Source organism: Rhinatrema bivittatum, chromosome 16 (genome assembly GCF_901001135.1).
Source record: "Rhinatrema bivittatum chromosome 16, aRhiBiv1.1, whole genome shotgun sequence".
NCBI classification, from domain to species: domain Eukaryota; kingdom Metazoa; phylum Chordata; class Amphibia; order Gymnophiona; family Rhinatrematidae; genus Rhinatrema; species Rhinatrema bivittatum.
This window is the reverse complement of record NC_042630.1, coordinates 51,898,757-51,907,344: the sequence shown is the minus strand read 5'-3', so window position 1 is coordinate 51,907,344 and position 8,588 is coordinate 51,898,757.

The following is an 8,588-nucleotide window of genomic DNA, read 5'->3' as shown; positions in this document are numbered from 1 at the left end:
AAGTCAGAAGTTACTAGAGATCCCTTCATTTCGTGAAGCTCATTTAGACGAGACTCATGAGAGGGACTTTTTGAACGTGGCCCAATACTACAGAATACATTGCCAGCTCAAGAGTGCAACATCAAAGAAATCAAGTTATTTAAGAAGGCCCTTAAAACAGTTCTTTGCAAAGATGTTTTTGGATGAGTTAACTAGATTTGTCTGGCAATAATGTGGTCACTAACAGAAACAAGGCAATTGAATTTAAGCTGATTTAAGTTTGTTTTTTTCTTGTTTTGTACTTTCAAATGATTATGTATGATTATTTTGTACCCTGCTCCAAACCTTCTGGAGGGTGCAGGCTCAAAATCTTATAAATAAATAAAATAGGAGCTCCTGCCACCACTGCTGAGTTCCTCCCACTCCCAAACCTGCTAAAGCTCCTTAAGCCAGTTTCCATTAGAGAGAGCGCGTTTGAGACAGCTGCACGTAGAGGAAGCAAAGATTTTTTTTCCACCTGGTGGAGCCTGGATTTTAGCATGCTGGGAGAGGGAGAAGAGACACACTAATACTGTGGGAGAGGGAATGGGGGACAAGGGGGGAGCGATGACATTGAGGGGGAGGATATGCAGGATATGGGAAGGGGGGAAGCAGTCAGGGGTATGCACAGTGAAAAGTGGCTGAAGGTGGTGTTGTCTATACCTCAGCACCTATTTAAACAAGCCTTGCTCATAAGCAGTTTAGGATGGATCAGAGGAAGAGTTTTAAAAATCACCCACTATCGGGCTGATACAGAAAGGTGCGTTCGGGCCAACGCATGGCTTTGCTCTCATTCAAATGCTCATCTTGTGAGCATAAACATTACTGCCAATACACCAAGGAGTTTTACTCTCATAAAATGAGCATTTTAAAATGGGAGTGCTACTAAGCGCCCTCACATGGAAATCTCATACAAATGAGGGCATTAAGCATTACTCCCTGACACCAAGCATGACATTTTCTTAGGGATGGAAACCTAACTGCAGGGTCAGAGATGGAGTTAAGTTTCCAGCGCTACTGCGGTGGCACTTATAACTAGTAAAAAAAAAAAAAAAATGTCCAACACACTTCATGGATAAATGCCTATTTATCCGGCTATATGCCAGGGTTTGTCACTGCCACTTAGCTGGATAAGTAAGGACCTTCATTTTTTGTTTTTTTGTTCTTTAGTTTTTTTGGGAATTTATCAGGATCTATTATGACAAGAACAAAAACAGGAAAATCAGTAGAAAAAAATTCATTTTTCTGTCTAAATATTGGAGTTTATTTTGGGGAACTGAAGCCGGGACAATAAAACAATATTAAACATTCTCTTACCTACCCACTGCACAGCACCCCCATTTCTACCCTAATCCCCAGCCTAACATGCCCTTCTCATCCCTCCACCCTCGTGTAAGCATTCATTCTTAGCAGGACTGGCTCCAGGCTTCTCTCCGCTTTCTGAGTCTCCCGTGCTCTGCACTTCTGCTTTTTGTGCAGGGGCAGGGACCCTGCTGGGAAGGGCTTCTGGCCTGCTTCAAATGCATTTGCAGCCCCAGAGAGCAAACATTTTGGCTGCATGGTGGGGTGAGGAGGCAGCTCTGGACAGCAAGCACTTTGGCTCACAGTGGCATAGCGCAGTGGCTGGAGGACTTGAAACACACAGCTGCAGCTTGGGAGCAGCTTTTTAATCAGCCTAAAAATTGGGTGAATATCAGGTTAAACTAATTGTCACTTTTGGAAAATTCCAGGAATTTATGGATGAAAAAATTGGTTTAAAGTGAAAACGAAGGACCCTATGGATAAGTCACTACTTATCCAGCTATTGACTTATACGGGTAAGAGGCAGCACTGAACCTCACCAGACAGCTGGATAAGTCAGTTCTTATCTGGTTAAGCAGTAGCCGCTGCCAATGTACAATCTGCCTGTCAGGATCATCCCTTCCTTTGCTGAGTTCAAATGTGTGACACACATTTTACATGCAGCCTGTATTTCTTCTTTTAAACTCTCGATGCATTAGTATAGCATTAGCTTACTGTATAGAGAGTTGAAAAAAGAAAAAAAAGCCTGTGTGCTAGGAAACTGCGCTGAATTGCAGTGCAGTTTTAACGTTCACATTGCTGCTTGTATGTGCAGAACCTAAAGCCAAAGGTCTTTACTCTGTCCTTATCCTCCTTGACCTGTCTTTTGCTTTTGACACTGTTGATCACCACCTACTCCTTGATACTCTGTCCTCACTTGGATTTCAGGACTCTCTCCTGTCTTGATTCTCTTCTTACCTCTCCCATTGCACTTTTAGCATTTCCTCTGATTGTTCCTCCTCTGCTGCCATTCCACTATCAATTGGTGTGCCTCTGGGCTCTGTCCTGAGCCCTCTTCTTGTAAGTAAGTTTAGGGGTGCAGGGACCTGTGTGTTACAGGACATTTCCAGTCCCCTCACACTTTACTTCACAATCCTAAGTTCAGGAAAAAGATGTGTTCTCCTCAGAATTAGACTTATTTATCAGATTTTGCAGGATTTAGCACTGGCAGAGCTGCTTGGCTTTTCTCGTTTCTCACTGCCTCAGACTTCACGCCACCATCCAAGCTTGGACAACCAGGGACTTTTGGCAAGTCTTGGGGGACCCTCCTGACCCCCACAAGACTTGCCACTGGTGACCTCCTGCACTCAGACCATCGGCGCCAGTAATCAAAATGGCGCCGATAGCCTTTGCCCATACTAAGTCACAGGGGCTACCGGTGCCATTGGTCAGCCCCTGTCACATGGTAGGAGCACAAGATGGCGCCGATGGCCAAGTGACAGGGGCTGACCAATTGCACCAGTAGCCCCTGTGACATAGTATGGGCAAAGGCTATATATATCGGCACCATTTTGATCGAGGCAGGCCCAAAAGTCAGACAGCACGGAGGGAGAAATCCCTCGAGGGATCCCGCTGGACCACCAGGGATGTTAGTAAGTCTTAGGGAGGGATCGAGATGGGGGGAAGGGGGGGATGTATTACAATGAATTTTAATGCTTGGGGTGGTTTTTTGTACAAACCCGAAAAACTAATTTTCCTTGTAGTTCGGGGGAAATTAGTCTTGGGGTTCGGGGTCCCCGAACCATGACGAATTAGGCAATTTTGTTGAAATTGCCTAATTCGTGATAAACGAATGCACATCTCTAATGTGTACTAGAGAGAGAGAGCATGTATGTGAGAGAGGGAGGGACAGAGGGAGCCTGTGTGAGGGGCAGTACTGAGAACGGGGTCAAACTCTGGGTCTAGCGATAGAGTGGAAGGGATTGGGCCTAGAAGTGGAGGGGAGAGATACTGGCAGATGGAGGAGCTGGGGCGTGAGAGGGCAAAGGGGCCAGGGGAGTAGGGAGAGCGAGTGGAAGGGACACTCTTACAGTGAATTTCTAGGGAAATTCTGCTCAAAATATTTAAAATTCTGCATCTCTAAGTAATAACTTTTTTCTGTATTAATTTAAAATGTAATTACTTAAAGGCTGTCATGTAAATTGTGTTTTGACCAATATAAAGTTTGCAGAATTTTGCAGCATTTTAAGTTTCTGTGCGCAGAATTCCCCCAGGAGTATGTAGCGCTATAGAAATTTTTAGTAGTAGTAGGAGGAGGAGTGAGGATTAATTATGTAGGAGTGCAACTTTTCCCCCAAAACACTACCCCACACATATTACACTTCATAGTCATTTAATTACCTGCTATACAAGTGATTTTGAAACAGCTTGAGGAGGGCTAAAGTCTATGGGTACAAAATGCCTGCAGCTGTTATGCCAGATTTTCAAAGTGGACTTTTGTGTACAAGTCTGCAGGTTCTCCCAGTACATTCACACACAGGAAGCTACAAGTGATCTGGAGCAGGACATCTATGCACACACATGAAAATCACAAATATGGGAAGAATTTTCCCTTATTTTGGTCAGAAATAAACAAAACATACAAGGGGGTGCATGCATAATCAAGATGTGGAGCCAGTTGTCTAAGGATGTGCTTCAAGGCAATTAGCACAGAAGGTTTAAAAGAAGTTAGTTCCTGGAGGAAAAGTCCATAACAGATTATTACCCAGGTAGATTAAATAGAAGGGCTAGAGTACCTGAACGCGCCCACCCTTAATGGTGCGCCGCCGGGACGTTAAACTTGCCATCCTCCGGCGCGGCATCGGGCTTCCTGGGCGCGTCGAGGGCGAGGTGCTGCAAGCTTGTGCCCCTCCCTGACGTGCCCGCAATGTCATTGGGCTGCGATGAGCTCCAGTGATGTGATATAAGCCTGCCTCGCCGCCATTGTCCTTTTTCCTGCGACTGCGAGGCCAGATTGCACCAGCGAATGGAGCACCGCCCCGAGCATCGGCGGTCGTGACGTTAAGAAAGCTATTGCTGTCCCTGGGAGTGAGTAACAGGAATTAAATCTGCTTTAGGGGAGCTGCCGGGTACTTCTGACCCAGACTGCCCACCGTCTGAGACAGGATGCTGGATCGATGGAGGTTAGTGTGAGCCAGTGTGGCACTTATGTTTAACTGGTGCTACTGCTCATGTTTTAAACTTGTGGTAACTCAAATCACTTTTTGCAAACTATGCTATGTCCATTATAGGTCTGTCTTCAAAATCATGCCACATTCAGAAAAGCTGGTAACGCCCTTCTCATAGGGCATGTGCATGTCATTTTCTTACCGTGTCCCATGGGGCCACTGGGTTATTCAGAGGATTTACGGCTGGGATAAAGTAAAACCCCTGCTAAAATGTGACTCTGATTTTAGCCCGGGTTACTACAGTGGCCTCAGTACGCTGCACTTTCAGGAAGGGCTCCAGAGCTGGGCCCTTTTCTTCTTTGGATCCCCCTGCACTGTAGGGGCTGCTTGGGTGGCCTATATATAATTGACAGCAGTGGAAATAAAACAAGAAATAACTAAATAGTTTAAGTTGCATCTTTAATTTTCAAAGTGATACAGTGCTAAAAGCTTTCTAGATTTAGACCCCAGACCCACTACCTGACAAACCTTTCACCTGAACCTCTTGGTGTTTCTGCATTCCTTACAAAATGTCTCATTTCTCTCCTATCTAGTAAACATCAGGGAACCGTCTTGCTTCTAGGTTGCCTTGCACTTCACCTTAAGTACTAGCCCTCACCTTTTCTCCATTAAGCCACTCACTTCCCTATTGAATGATCTGCAAGCGTGAGAACAATGATAGCTGAAGAGTTGTGTGCACCCCACAGCCCAGCAACCTCAGCTGGAAATGAGGATATGAAACACGCACGCAAGAACCACTAATGTACCTCTTCCAAAACTGCTCTGGGATCCAACACACTCACCAGTTCCTGCAGCGCCTCAATTTGGGCGAGGGAGGTGTTGCACCAGGTGTAGGAGCTCTGGACTTTGTCCCAATTTCCCATATCCTCACAACCCCCCCCCCAAAAAAAACAAACCACATTTCCCTCTGGCCCAGATCAAGCCATCTGCACAAGCATCTGAAGGAGAAAGAACTGCCTGGATCTTCTTTTTGTTTACCTGTGAGAAAGTAGCAGCTTAGACAATTATCAGGAGGACAATTATCAGTAACCCTTCTAGGTGCAAGATTTGTGGGTGCTTTAGTACCTGTCAATCAGGATGCAGCATTCCCCTTTGTATTATCAGGATAGGGAAGAAATATATTCTTATTTTCAGGGGATCAGTGTGCCTATAGGGGAAAAAAGTAGCTCGGATAAGTCTCAACCAGGCAAACTGGACTGGTCTTTATCTGCTGCTATTTTACCATGAATTAAGAAACACTATCAAATATTGTACTCCCAAGTCACATAAATTCTTTTAAGTACTTTCCTTCTAGCCCCCCTGGAAGCTGCTCCTACTGTATGTAATGTCACTGCAATGCTGCCTGTCTGATCTTCAGTGCTCTCTCGGTTAACGGTTCTTGACAGAATGCTGTAGCTGCTTTGACAGCCAGGTTTACTCGTCAAGATGTATAACTGCCTTTAAGTGTTGCCTATTAACTGCCCACTTGAGACAGCTCATGTTCAGGCCGGAACATGGTTCCCTTGTGTCATCTTGCAGCAAACTTAATTGAATTGAAAATACCATTTTTAAGCTGAGATATTGCAGCCATCTTTTGGAATACTTTAATACTGTGTGCCCCTGAAACAGGCAAGGGCTGCTACTTGTACCTTTAAGGAATTAAGAGCCAAACCTTTATTCAAACCATCCTGCAAAAATTCTAAAAGGAGCAGAATCTTGGCTGAATGAGGAAGAGAACCTAGATCCTCACACCAGGCCTCAAAGACTCGCCAAATTCGCACATAGGCCAAGGAAGTGGAGAACTTAGCCCTAAGCAAAGTGGAAATCACTGCCACAGAGTATCCACGTTTCAGCAATCAAGCCCTCTCAAGGGCCATACTGTAAGACAAAACAAAGTTAGATCTTTCTGAAGAAGCAGACCCTGATTTAGTAGGTTCCTGTGTGCTGGAAATCAAAGGGGGAGAGTCCTCCAGGAGCCACCACAAATCCACACACCACAGCCTCATAGGCCAATCCAGAGTAACCAAGAGCACCATCCCTCTGTGGCGCTCGATCCTTTGGAGCAATCTGCCCAATATGGGCCATGGAGGAAAGTCATACAGCAACTTGTCTTCCAGCCCCTCCTGCACTAGGGCATCGATTCCCAATGACTTCAGATCCCTCCTGTGACTGAAGAATTGCGGAACTTTCACATTGCAAGAAGTCGCCAGGAGGTCTAGGAATGGGGGACCCCAGCAATCCAGAATCAGCTGAAATGCCTCATCTGACAAGGTCCATTCTTCCTGCTGAGAAAGTCTGCTCTTACATTGTCTTTTCCTGCTATGTGTGAGACTGAGATCTGGAGCTGCACATCTACCCATTCCATAAGCTGATCTATTTTCAACGACACTTGCCAGCTCTTGGTTCCTCCCTGCCAATTGATGTAAGCCACAGTGGTTGCATTGTCTGATATTATCAGGACTAATCGAACCTGCAGCCTGTTGCTGAAATTTAAACATGCCAACCGGACTGCACTGGCTTCCAGATGATTGATATTCTGGAGAGACTGCTCTGTATTCCAGAGCCCTTGCACCATCAGCTCCTCTCAGTGACCTCCCCAACCAAGGAGGCTCGCATCTGTTGTCAGTACTAGCCAGTCCGGTGGTGCTAGGTAAACTCCATTCCTTAGATGATCCGCCTGCATCCACTATTGCAGTTGGGAGGAGACTTCCATTGGCAGGAGGAGCTGAATCGAATAGTCCTGAGACTGCAGGGTCCATCGAGACAGCAGTGAGCACTGAAGAGGATGCATATGCACTCTCGCCCATGGGACCACTTCCAGGATTGCCACCATTAAGCCAAGTATATGCAGGTAGGACCATACGGTCGGGCGCAGAGTGTTCAATAATAGAAGGAGCATTGTCATCAACTTCTGAATGTACGCTTCTGGCAGGAAAACCTTGCCCTGCCTCGTGTCAAACTGAATCCCAAGGTATTCCATCAAATGAGCAGGCTGAAGTCTGCTTTTGGCCAGGCTCACCAGCCGAGCTCCTGCAACAGGGAGATCACCTTGTGGGTCACTTTGCAGCTCTCTTCCAGTGACTTGGCTCAAATCAGTCAGTCATCCAAATACGGATGTACGAGGATCCCATCTTTTCTCAATTCTGCTGCCATTATCACCATTACCTTGGAAAAGATCCATGGGGTGGTAGGTAGACCAAAAGGCAGGGCCTAAAACTGATAATGGCACCCCAGAACTGCAAATTGCAGAAAGCGTTGATGCTCTAGTTGGATGGGAATATGAAGGTATGCCTTGGTCAGAAACTCCCAACTGCACTGCCATTATTAGCAAGCACAATATTCCCATGTGAAAATGCATCACCTGCAGATGATGGTTGACATCTTTCAGATCCAGGATGAGATGAAAGGAGCCCGCCTTTTTGGGCACAATGAAATAAAAGGAATATCGACCCATATTTTCTTGAGACTTGGGCACTGGAATCAAAGCCCTCAGACTGAGGAGCCTTGCCAATGTAGTTTCCACCATTTGCTTCTTCTGTGATGAGTGGTAGGGAGACACCATGAACACATCCCGAGGAACATTGCAAAACTCCAGCACATATCCTTCTCATATCACCTCCAGGACCCATTGATCCGATGTGATCTTGACCCACATCTGATACAGGGAAGCCTCTCTCTTCTATCACTTGTTCCTGGGGGCGGGTCAGCAAACTTTCATTGGAAGGGTTGGGAAGTTCCACTACCCGAACTCGCGCCGCTTCTTGGTTGTCAGGGATAAAAGGGCTGAGACCTACCAAAAGGTTGAGTTCTCTGAAGGGATGGTCCTCTTTAGGGATGGATATGCCTGGATCCTCTAGTACGACCTCTCATGTTAAAAGAGCATGGCTACTGCTTCTTATCCTATGGCAAACGAGATTTGCCCCAATTACTGGCCAATTTTTCCAACTTGCTCCAAATAATAGCGAACCTTTAAAGGGCAATTTGGTAAGGTTAGCCTTGAAAATTGCATCGGCCATAACTGATGCCTGGCTGCTACTATGGAAGCCATTCCTCTGGCTGAAGAGCAGACCAAAATCACAGCCT